The following is a 13319-nucleotide window of genomic DNA, read 5'->3' on the forward strand; positions in this document are numbered from 1 at the left end:
TCTGTTAGTCCACCCATTGTACAGAAGTAGGCTCGGGGGTCCCATAAACCAATAATAAATGGACCTGAGGACGTTCTCTGCTCCTAACAGCTATTCGGGACTTTGGCAATTCCCTAACCCTACCCCTAATCCTACCCCTTACCCTACCCCTAACCATACCCCTAACCATACCTCTACCCCTAACCCTTACCCTAACCCTACCTCTACTCCTACCCTAAATTCCGGCCGCTCTTAAATTTGGACTGAAACGAATTGCACATGTCTATTACTTTCCCCATTACTGAAGTAAGGCTTACTGGCCTATATTTGCCCGACTCCTCCCTACTAACTTTCTTGTGAATGGGCACAAATTCGCTAACTTCCAATCTTCTGGGACTACTCCTAATAACAATGATTGGTTAAATAAATCTGTTAATGATTTTGATAGTACACCACTGAGCTCTTTTAATAACTTGGGTGTATTCCATCAGGCCCCATTGACTTATTTGTCTTGACTTTTGACAGCTGAAATAGAACCTCTTCCTCTGTAAACTGACATGAAACAAATGACTAATTTGGCCTTTTTCCTAACTGAGGTCCCTTTCCTTTATTTTCATCTAAATAAATAGTAAAGGACATAGGAGCTAATCCCAATAATTTCTAGGAAGAGTGGGTGGAAGTAACCCCTAACGATGAAACAACAATAGAAACAAATGCAGATAATGATCCTAGAAACAAATGTATTAGAAAATATAGCATAGTTACATAGCTACATAGCTGAAAAGAGACTTGCGTCCATCAAGTTCAGCCTTCCTGACATATGTTTTTGCTGTTGATCCAAAAGAAGGCAAAAAACCCAGTCTGAAGCGCTTCCAATTTTGCAACAAACTAGGAAAAAATTCCTTCTTGAACCCAAAATGGCAGTCAGATATCTCCTTGGGTCAAGTAGCTATTACCTCACAAATTATGTCCCTGTATGTTATGTTTTTGGAGGTATTTATCCAATTGCTGTTTAAACATCTGTATGGACTCTGATAACGCCACTTCTTCAGGCAAAGAATTCCATATCCTTATAGTTCTTACTGGAAAAAAAAAACTTTCAATTGCCTTAGATTAAATCTTGTTTCTTCCAGCCTAAATGTGTGACCTCGTGTCCTATGTAGAGCCCTGCTTATGAATAGGTTTCAAGATAATGGTTTGTACTGGCCCCGAACATATTTGTATAATGTTATCATATCCCCTTTGAGGCGCAGTTTTTCCAAACTAAAGAGATTCAAATGTTGTAACCTTTCTTCGGAACTAATGTGCTCCATTCCTTTTATCAATTTTGTAGCTCGTCTCTGCACTTTTTCTATTGCTATGATATCCTTTTTTAGAACAGGTGCCCAAAATTACACAGCATATTCAAAGTGTGGTCTTACCAGCGATTTATAAAGAGGCAAAATTATGTTTTAATCCCGAGAATTTATACCCTATTTATACATGACAAAACCTTACTGGCCTTAGCAACTGCAGATTGACATTGCATATTGCTGCCTAATTTGTTGTTTATAAAAACTCAAAAATCAAAATCCTTCTCGTGTGTGGTTATCCCTAATTCACTATCATTTATGGTGTAAGTTGCTTGTGCATTCTTGACCCCGAAGTGCATAAATTTAAATTTCTCTAAATTTCATCTGTCATTTTAGTGCCCAGTCCCCCAATCTATCTAAATCCCTCTGCAGCAAAGCAATATCCTGCTCACATTTTATTTCTTTACAAAGTTTTGTGTCATCTGCAAACACTAAAACATGGCTTTCAATGCCTATTGCAAGATCATTTATAAATATGTTAAATAGAAGCGGTCCCAAAACAGAACCCTGAGGGACACCACTTACCACTTTTGTCCAGCTTGAAAATTTACCATTAATGACAACTCGTTGTACTCTATCCTTAAGCCAATGTTCTACCCAAGATCAAGAATATTCATCCAGACCAATTTCTTTTAGTTTGAAAACTAACCTATTGTGAGGAACCGTATCAAATGCCTTGGCAAAATCCAAATGAAACTTGTATTGATTGTATTTAAAATATCACAAGTCAAAAATATATAATAAAATAGAACATCCTAATGACAAACAAATTTGTTAGAAAGAGTGCTGTCTAAACAGGGTCCAGTGTAGAAAAAACGGACTCTGTCACCACACTAACATATGTCATAAATCCCTACGATATAACACAAAGTTAAGGATCTCTTTAGGGGATATCCTGCAGGCTGTAGTCTCAGTCGATAGAAGCCATGACCACAATCGTTAAGTCATAACTAGATAGTAGTTAGTTAGTTTAGGTACAGGTCGTCCTGCACAGGTCGCCCAACGCGCGTTTCGGCGGTCTAACCGCCTTTCTCAAGGGCAGGTAACTGGCAGTGTAACACCCTCCCTTGACTCCTTATATACCCACATAAAAAAAAACGTCCCTTCTACCTGTCCACGGGAGGAGGGATTCGGTTGTATCCGCCAGACGGCTGATCACAGCTGTACGAGAAGTGTAATCACCGCCCGCAAATGAAGTGCGCATGACCGCATCAAATTGCGAGCGCATGCGCAAGCACTTAGAATTTGTGCTTTAATACAGTTCAGGACATAATTCCTTCTCTAAAAAAGTTTCTCTCAAGGAGGTTAAGTGTAGAGTAGACCTTCCTAACCAGATATATATAAAAATAGGTATATATGTATAGCCTGCATTTATTTAAATAGGATGGCCTCAATCCACCTGAAAATTTAAAGAGACATAACTTTATACATGTAGGAGGATAAACTTTACTGATTGATCGAAAATGAGTCTTACATATAGGATAAGAAAAGTTATAAGATAAGTTACACATAGAATTCTTGTAGACAGGTATATATACATCCCCCTTTACAGTAAAATAACCCATATACACAAATGCCTCCATCCATAGATATATTGCTAAAGGGAATTATCCTTCATCCATTTTAATATGGGGGGCCAATGTATATATATAATATAATTATACTCCCATCCACACTATCCATAGATGGTGTTAGTGTGTGGGGGGGGGGGGGGAATTATAGTGTGTGGGGGGGGGAGGAGGGGGTGTTTCTTGCTAACAAACAAGACCCTCGTATAAACGAAAACATAGCAAACTAAGGGCAAAAATAAAGCTAGATAGCCCAAAGTAGGACACTCAAAAATAGTGAGGTCAAATAAATGGGGCAAAAGAGAAGCCTTCATTCAGACCCCGAGGTTGGAGTGTCTTTAGTCTGTATATCCATTTCGACTCTCTCTGTCTCAAGACCCTATCAAAGTCTCCACGTCTTAGGTTCCTTTTAACTAATTCCAAGCCACAGAACCGAAGGTTATTGGAGTCACCATGATGGTGTTCTTTAAGGTGTCTCGAGACAGGTGTTTCCAGGCGATTTCTTGGAGACCGTACATGTTCCATAATTCTCTCCTTGAATGCCCTAAAAGTCTTGCCCACGTATTTTACTCCACAGGAGCATGACAGCAGGTACACAATGTGGCGAAACCAACCTCGCCACTGGGCCCTGGAGAAGCCTGTTTGCTAGCCTCCTACCTGCTGACTATGGCCCCTGGGTTATTTGGGGCATATTGTACTTTATATTGCTGCAACTGGCCCTTTTAAAATCATCGATGGACATATTGGGACTTTTTGGGATTGTGGCGAAACCGACCTCGCCACGTGTCCTTGGAGGGGGCCGATTGCCCGCCTCTTGCCTTTGGACTATGGACCAGACTTTATGGGAATGTGATACCCCAGATAGCCATACCATGGAGCCTATTCATATAATGAAAGACTATGGGAAAGACTTTAGCTCCATGGCAATTGTACTGTGTGAGTAGGATCTGCGCGCTATTCGGTAGTTTTGTGTGTGCAGATCCCAGCTATCTGGGGATAGGTGAAATGTCTGTGTGTTATGTGTAAATGTGACTTTATGTATTTTAAAGTGTTTTATGTTGTTTTGCAACCATGTGGTTAATGGAGTCTGCCTTTAGTCCTGGGTAATTGGATTACTTCTCCAATTAACTCCAGGGCAGAAGGGAGGAAACCAGGGTGCATTGTGGGGATGTTTTTCTGCCAGCCAGAAAGGAACAAAAGATACTTTTAGTAACTTTTGAACCCCTGGTCGGATTCATGCCATTTTTTAATATGTTGTTCCCCTGAATGGATTGATTGTGGATATGTATTTTTATGTGAATGTGATGTATGGTTTTAAAGGTATGAAAGTTGTGTAAAAGTATATTTTACACTGTATGCATAATGGGATTATGTGTCACACTAAGGGGAGGGGATGTGTGGGAGGTAACATCTATGTCATTGGTTCTTTTATGCCTCCCCCTGGGTGTGGCCTGTATGTGTGAGTTGGAAATAAAAGCCAGGCTGGATGAGCCAGTCCAGACTTCCTGTTTTACCCTCAAAGTGATGTGTTGTCTCATTATTGGGGGGAAGGATTTATTGCATGCTGTTCCAGTTGACTGCTAGGAGTACAAGCCTATTCGTATGGTTCCTATTCAATGGTATACAGCATTCATATGCTTGGGAGAAATTTAAAGGTTTCTCGGATTCGGTGATTGTGGTGTCTGCCAGAGTGCTTGGAGTCCTCAGGAAGCACTAGGAGCATCCATTAACGGAGGTACCAAGTCGGGGTGCCAGGCGATCCGTTACATTGGTGGCAAGCGGTGGGATGGCGTCCTAGTGTGAGGTAAAGCAGCTCAGAGACACTGTTTGGATTTACAAATTGAGGGCAACGCTAGCAGTCGTGCAGCGCCCCTGGGAGCAGACAAGTATGGAGGGTTCTGGCTCTGGAGATGATTGGCTGGCCGAGGTGAGGCAGCGAGTGGCCGAGTATGGGGATGATATACCCATGGAGACACGCCGGGTGATCTGGAACCAGGTCATGGCTGAGCGAAACACAAGGCTGGACCGAGAATTCCGGTTGGCAAAAGAGAGGAAGTATGCTCAGCAGCAGGAGCGTTACAGCAGCCGAGTAGAGGCTGCATCCGAGGAGGTTAGCCGTCTTTCCCTGAGGCGGCGAGAGGAACCCGAAGTGGGGGTCCTCATAGACTGGTCCTGTGAGGAACCACAACAGGCAGGTAGAGATGGGACCAAGGTCTCTCCACCGGGCCCACCGGGATGCTGGGCAGCCGGCCCAGATCCCCAGCAGCAGCCAGAGTTGCCAGGTGGGGAAGCAGGTGGCCCTTACTCACAAATGTTGAGGGGCATCACGGATTGGTCCTGGGAAGACCCACAGATGGCAGGTGGAGATGGGACTGCGGTCTCTCTACCGGCCCTACAGGGATGCTGGGCAGTCGGCCCAGATCCCCAGCGGCAGTGTGCGTTACAGGGAGCTGAAGGTGCCGTTCTTGCTCCCCAGCGGCAGTCTACGGTGCAGGGAGAGGAGCCTGTTATCCCCTCTCCCCAGCGGCTGAAGGTGTGTAAGGGAGAGGAGTTTGTTATTCCCTCTCCCCAGCGGCAGCGCAGCTCACCAAGGGGAGACAGTAAGCCCCTCACCAGCGCAGATGGGACCGTGGTCTCTGCGCCCTGCCTACAGGGAGTACAGAGGGTCAGCCCTGCTCCCCAGCGGCTGAAAGTGTGTAAGGGAGAGGAGTTTGTTACCCCCTCTCCCCAGCGGCAGCTTAGCGCACCAAGGGGAGACAGTAAGCCCCACACCAGCGCAGATGGGACCGTGGTCTCTGCGCCCAAGTTACAGGGAGCTGAAGGGGCCGTCCTCCCTCCCCAGCGGCAGTGTGATTTGTTGGGAATTGGGAGCCCAGTCTCCTTTCCCGAGCGGCAGAGTGTCCAGCAGGGAATAGAGAGCCCAGTCTCCTTTCCCCAGCAGCAGGACACTGCATTGGGAGGAGAGACAGTCGGTCTCCCTCCACAAAGACTGAAAGTATGCATGGGAGAGGAGATTGTTACCACCTCTCCCCAGCGGCAGCTTAATGTACCAGGGGGAGACTGTAAGCCCCACAACTGTGCAGGTGGAACTGTGGTCTCTGCACCTACAGCACAGGGGGTAAGGACAGTCAGTCCTGTCCCCCAGCAACAAGGCTGCTTAGCCAAAGGGGAGACAGTCGGTCTCCCCCTCCAACAGCGGAGCTATGTATCCAAAGGGGAGACAGTCGGTCTCCAGCAGCAGAGCTGTGCAGCTAAAGAGGAGACAGTCGGTCTCCAGCAACCAGGCTCCAACCAGACTACTCCCGTGGTAGTGCTGGCACCAGGACAGAGTACCGCTGGTCTCTGCCCCCTCAGCAACCCACCAAGGCAGCCTACCAGTCCCCCACACAGCCGTGGTAAGGCACCTGGACATGGACAAGATTCTCCCTTACCCAGGTGTAGTAACCATTTATTGCGGGTGGGCTGTACTGCTGTTTCTGTCTTGTGGGTGGGCTGCTGGACTAACAAGGGCACTGACCGGCAAGAGGTCAGGTACCCTGTTAGTCTGTTTGGAAAAGGGGAGAAATGTGGCGAAACCAACCTCGCCACTGGGCCCTGGAGAAGCCTGTTTGCTAGCCTCCTACCTGCTGACTATGGCCCCTGGGTTATTTGGGGCATATTGTACTTTATATTGCTGCAACTGGCCCTTTTAAAATCATCGATGGACATATTGGGACTTTTTGGGATTGTGGCGAAACCGACCTCGCCACGTGTCCTTGGAGGGGGCCGATTGCCCGCCTCTTGCCTTTGGACTATGGACCAGACTTTATGGGAATGTGATACACCAGATAGCCATACCATGGAGCCTATTCATTTAATGAAAGACTATGGGAAAGACTTTAGCTCCATGGCAATTGTACTGTGTGAGTAGGATCTGCGCGCTATTCGGTAGTTTTGTGTGTGCAGATCCCAGCTATCTGGGGATAGGTGAAATGTCTGTGTGTTATGTGTAAATGTGACTTTATGTATTTTAAAGTGTTTTATGTTGTTTTGCAACCATGTGGTTAATGGAGTCTGCCTTTAGTCCTGGGTAATTGGATTACTTCTCCAATTAACTCCAGGGCAGAAGGGAGGAAACCAGGGTGCATTGTGGGGATGTTTTTCTGCCAGCCAGAAAGGAACAAAAGATACTTTTAGTAACTTTTGAACCCCTGGTCGGATTCATGCCATTTTTTAATATGTTGTTCCCCTGAATGGATTGATTGTGGATATGTATTTTTATGTGAATGTGATGTATGGTTTTAAAGGTATGAAAGTTGTGTAAAAGTATATTTTACACTGTATGCATAATGGGATTATGTGTCACACTAAGGGGAGGGGATGTGTGGGAGGTAACATCTATGTCATTGGTTCTTTTATGCCTCCCCCTGGGTGTGGCCTGTATGTGTGAGTTGGAAATAAAAGCCAGGCTGGATGAGCCAGTCCAGACTTCCTGTTTTACCCTCAAAGTGATGTGTCGTCTCATTATTGGGGGGAAGGATTTATTGCATGCTGTTCCAGTTGACTGCTAGGAGTACAAGCCTATTCGTATGGTTCCTATTCAATGGTATACAGCATTCATATGCTTGGGAGAAATTTAAAGGTTTCTCGGATTCGGTGATGTGGTGTCTGCCAGAGTGCTTGGAGTCCTCAGGAAGCACTAGGAGCATCCATTAACAGAGGTACCAAGTCGGGGTGCCAGGCGATCCGTTACGCACAAGGCCTTTGGTGTTGCAATTAAAGAAGTTCTTTATCTCGATTGAACCTTGTCCTGCACTGTCACTCACAGTTTTGGATTCTCTAGATATGTATCTACAGGCTACACATCTTCCGCAGCCATATGAGCCACAGGGCGGAGTGCCCAACCAAGTGGCTCGTGGATGTGGCATGGTGGAGAAGTGACTGGGTACCAACATGTCCCGGATATTACGCCCCCTTCTGGCCGTGATATCGATATGTGAGCCTAAGACATTCTTGAGGTGTATATCATTTAGTAAAATGGGCCAAAACCTGTCCAGGGACCTTCTGACTTCGGACCAACCAGCATCATACGTCGCAATTATGTGTTTCTGGTTGTGTGTAAGGGATGCATTGTGTGAATCTGTGTTTGTATGCGTAAGGGATGCAAGGTGTGTGTCTGTATGTGTGTGCATTGAGTGTAAGAGATGCATTGTGTTTCTGTGTGTATGTAAGAAAAGCAGTGTGTGTGTGTTTGCATTGTCTGTTTCTGTGTATGTGTGCAAAGAATGCATTGTCTTTGTGTGTAAGGGTTGCATTGTGTGTGTGTGTGTAATGGATGCATTGTGTGTTTCTGTGTATGTATAGGGATGCATTGTGTGTGTGTGTGTGTGTGTGCGCATAGTGTGAAAGAGCTCACTGTCTTGCCCCCTGTCCTATAGAGCTGTCCCTTCTGTCCCTTAGAGCTTCTTAACCCTCCTACTTCTTCTTACTCCCCCTTCTTCTTCTTACCCCCTCTTCTTCTTCTTCTTACATCCCCCCTTCTTCTTACCCCCCCTTCTTCTTACTCCCCCCTCTTCTTCTTACTCCCCCCTCTTCTTCTGACTTCCCCCTCTTCTTCTTACTTCCCCTCTCCTTCTTACTCCCCACTCTTTTTCTTACTCCCCCTTCTTCTTACCCCCCTTCCCCCTCTTCTTCTTACTCCCCTCCTTCTTACTCCCCCTTCTTCTTCTTACTCCCCCCTATTTTTCTTACTCCCACCTTCTTCTTCTTACCCCTTCTTTTTCTTATCTCCCCTCCTTCTTATTCCCCCTCTCCCTCTTCTTACTCCCCCTCCCCTTCCCCCCTATTTTTCTTATCTCCCCTCCTTCTTACTCCCCCTCTTCTTACTCCCCTTCCCCCTCTTCTTCTTACTCCCCCTCCCCCTCCCCCTCTTCTTCTTTCTTCCCCTTCTTCTTCTTACCCCCCTCTTTTTCTTCTTATCTCCCCTCCTTCTTACTCCCCCCTCTTCTTACGCACCCCCTTATTTTTCTTATCTCCCCTCCTTACTCCTCCCTCCCCCTCTTCTTATTCCCCCTCTCCCTCTTCTTACTCCCCCTCCCCCTCTTCTTCCCCCCTTTTTCTTATCTCCCCTCCTTCTTACTGCCCCCTCTTCTTACTCCCCCCTCCCCCTCTACTTATTCCCCCTCTCCCTCTTCTTACTCCCCCTCCCCCTCTTCTTACTCCCCCCTCTTACTCCCCCCTCCCCTTTCTTACTCCCCCTCCCCTCTTCTTACTCCCCCCTCCTCTTACTCCCCCTCCCCTCTTACTCCCCCTCCCCTCTTCTTACTCCCCCCTCCCCTCTTACTCCCCCCTCCCCTCTTCTTACTCCCCCTCCCTTCTTCTTACTCCCCCTCCCCTCTTCTTACTCCCCCCTTCTTCTTACTCCCCACCTCCTCTTACTCCCCCTCCCCTCTTCTTACTCCCCCCTCACTCTTCCCCCTCCCCTCTAACTCCCCCCTCCCCTCTTACTCTCCCCCTCCCCTCTTCTTACTCCCCCTCCCCTCTTCTTACTCCCCCCTCCCCTCTTCTTATCCCCCCTCCCCTCTTCTTATTCCCCCCTCCCCTCTTCTTACTCCCCCTCCCCTCTTCTTATTCCCCCCTCCCCTCTTCTTATCCCCCCCTCCCCTTATTCCCCCCTCCCCTCTTCTTACTCCCCCCTCCCCTCTTCTTATTCCCCCCCTCCCCTCTTCTTACTCCCCCCTCCCCTCTTCTTACCCCCTCCCCTTACCCCCTCCCCTCTTCTTACTCCCCCCTCCCTTCTTCTTACCCCCTCCCCTGTAGCGTGGCCAAGCTGCTTTCCAGTCCGCGGTGCCCGGCCGGAGTGATGGGAAGGTGCACACTGAGTGTGCACCTTCCTGTCAGTCCGGCCGGTTACAGGAAACAGAAACTCCGCGCAGAACAGGAGTTTCTGTTTCCTGTAACTGGCCGGACTGACAGGAAGGTGCACACTCAGTGTGCACCTTCCCATCACTCCGGCCGGGCACCGCGGACTGGAAAGCAGCTCGGCCCTGCTACAGGGAAGGGGAGGGAGGGAAAAGCTGCTGCAGCCGTCTGAGCGCTCTTTACAGAGCGCTCGGCGGCTGCAGCATTTAAAGGGCCGGCCCACCGCGGCCGGTCCTAAAAGAATTTCGGGCGGCCTGGGGGGCAATTGCCTCCCTGCCCCCCGGCCCAGCCCGCCCCTGCTAGTAAGTCTCATAAGGAGAGAGGCTTTCTTTATTTTATTTTACTTTATCCATCTGTCTACTTTTGATTATTAGGGCTGCCAATCTTTTAGACAGTGACCTTTCTCCCTTTGGCACTTTTTCTGGTGCTTAGGTACTAAGTGGAGATTTACTAACACCCAATGCATTAAAGGGCCAGGACTAATAAAGCCTATATGAATATTGCAGACTTAGGTGTTTAGTAACTTTATCTCCTCACTTACTTAGGCATGGGAGTAGCCTTATAAGGATAGTTCAATATTTATAATTATTTGGAGTCAGTTTATTTCTGTGTTGATACTTTCTGTTACTTGAGATATTTAGTGGTCTCCCTCTGGTTAAATTGTTCCATACCACTGGATGCTTTGGTGCCTAAGTTTTTTTTCTCCAGTCAGCATATATTTAGTGTGTGAATTTTTGCTTCTTTGTTTCTGTTGTCTCCACTGATGCCTAAAAAGCCTTCAATTGGGTGGATTGGACATACCTCGAGACCTCACTTCAACACATGCACTTTGGCCCCCACCTCTGCTCCTGGGTGATGGCCCTTTACACAACCCCAACAGCCCGCATACGGATCAATGGCACATTATCTGCAACATTGCTCATTCACAATGGCACTAGACAGGGGTGTCCCCTTCCTGTTGACCATCTCTCTAGAACCATTCCTGGAGGCGATCAGACAGGACGGGGGCATCACGGGGGTTCGCACTGAACCAAGTGGAGCATAGAGTCACCGCATACGCGGATGACATGCTCTTCTTCCTGGACAACTCATTAATCTCCTTGCACAAGCTTTTACAAGCCTTCCGAGAGTACGGGAAGCTGTCGAACCTTAAACTAAACATGAGTAAATTGGAGGCACTTAACATTACTCTCCCACCGGATAGAGAACAACACCTACAAATGCAATCCCACTACACGATGTGCAAAGCAAAACTTAAGTATCTGGGGGTCTGGCTACTGAAAGAATTGGCACATCTATATCAACTGAACTTCCTCCCCATCCTAACAGCCGTGCAATCCAACCTATACAGGTGGTCGGGACTGTATGTATCCTGGTTCGGTCGAATCAACGCGGTGAAGATGAACATCCTCCCGCGCCTTTTATACCTGTTCCAGGCGGTGCCGGTCAACATACGTGTGGAACTACAAAGCTGCCACGATCAGCAAAACTCAACTAGAACAGCCCAAAAACCAGCCAAGGTGGCACCGGACTACCATCAATACTAGGCTATTATCACTCCGCACACCTCCTTAGAATTGCGGACTGACATGCACACCTAACCTCTAAGATTTGGGTCCATATGGAAAAATCCGAGGCGATGGGCACATGGCCCACTCGACTCTGGCTTGGCAACTTGACATTTAGCTCCCTCTGTACCAACAACCCAATGATTGACGTCACTCTGAGAGTCTGGTGCACCCTCCGATACCTGTGGAAGTTAACCACATCCCCTGGCCCTTTAACACCGGTCGCACATAACCCAGACATAGGTGGCAGTCTGACACCAGCCAACCTACATTACCTTTACGCACACAGACTGGATATACATCCAACAATTCTTACTGAGCAACCAACTTAAGCCCCTCGCAGACATAATTACCAACACCATGCCCTCGGGCATTGACATACTCCACTGCATGCAACTGAAAACATACTACTCGGCCTTCCCAACTACGCAATGCCCCAATAGAGACCTTACTCAGTTTGAGACTGTCTGCACCAGGAGACGGCACTTAGAGAAGAGGATATCCCTCCTGTATGCTATGCTTATTCATGGAGAAAACGCACCAGCCCAGAAATACAAAGCCAAATGGGAAAGGGAAACAGGAACCACACTGCAGGAATGGGAGAAAATATACCTACTCACACATAAAAGCTCCATCAGCTCCAAGTACTAGGAGATAAGCTTCAAGATTCTGACCCACTGATATAGGACACCCGACGTACTGCACCGCATGAGCACAGAAGCGTCGGAGATGTGTTGGAAAGGTTCTGCTCTCCACATCTGGTGGAGCTGCCTGGATATAACCCCCTTCTGGTCAATGGTCAACACTAAGATTCAACAGATTACAGACGAACTGCCACTCCAACTGCTTCCCATGCTATTACACCACACGGACACCGCCCTAAACACATACAAGAAGTCACTGACAAAACATCTCTATCACTGCCACAAAATCATTAATTCCCACACTATGGAAACAACGGGGTGCGCCTACCTTCCAACAATGGATGGATAGAATAGGGGAAATGTACAACATGGAGTCCCTAACAGCAACTTTACAGGGGAGAGCGGAGAAATGTACACAAACCTGGGCACCATGGCTGCAGTACCTATCGGCGGGAGAGGCGGAAAGCTAAGTCCACTCTATACCTCTTCCCTATTCCCTTCCCCTTCTTCTCCTCCATCCCTTCCCCACCCCAACACTAACCCCAACACAAACCACTACAGACATACATCTTGCCCTCTAAAACAATCATGAGACAATGCAGATGTACCTCACCCCCGCACTACCTACTGACTGATGATCCACATAATCACCTGTTGCAAAGACAAAGCACTAAGCTGTGGCCCTCGGACACCAACCCCACCTAAACGAGACCACCGACCCCAGGTGACGCTAGATTGCAGCTGACATGATGCACATGAGCGAAAGTCCAAGGTGGCTCTAGCAACGCAGAAAGTCTTAAGGTGCCAGCCAACATACAGTCAATTTGTCACAGTCAAGGTTTCACAGAAAGCAAGGGGGGAACCTGCAGTCTCATTGACAGTATGTTTTATCATACAATCTTCGCCAAGAAGGTAGACACCTGTTCATCCCACCTCTAAGACCGCACACACTCAGTGAGTCATAAGCGCCCAAACCTAGATAGGGACACCTGGCGATACCAATGTCTGAGGGACCTACAGATACGGCACCACAACACGCAGGTTATTAACGATTGGTATGGGGTTCCCGCAGAGGCACTTACAGTTGAGACACGCAATCCCAACAGCCGACTGAGAACGAGAGCTGACACCAAATCGCAAGTCCCTCTCGTTTTAAATGTTGTAACTAACTTGACCTCTGCTCCAATTAATGCATGCAGAACAGAATAATTGCAACTTATAAGAAACATAATGTGTTTCTAATACCATAGTGCTGAAACATGTCCACACAGTTAAATAGTTACTTTGTTATAACTCCCCTGTTACATA

The 13319-nt window shown here is 47.5% G+C and overlaps 1 protein-coding gene across 4 annotated transcripts in view; it reads right to left on the minus strand.

Annotated features, from left to right (window-relative positions):
* APC2 (APC regulator of WNT signaling pathway 2) overlaps positions 1 to 13319 on the minus strand; it is a 264775-nt gene that overhangs the window by 141993 nt on the left and 109463 nt on the right. The window lies entirely within an intron of this gene.

Source organism: Pelobates fuscus, chromosome 5 (assembly GCF_036172605.1).
Source record: "Pelobates fuscus isolate aPelFus1 chromosome 5, aPelFus1.pri, whole genome shotgun sequence".
NCBI lineage: Eukaryota > Metazoa > Chordata > Amphibia > Anura > Pelobatidae > Pelobates > Pelobates fuscus.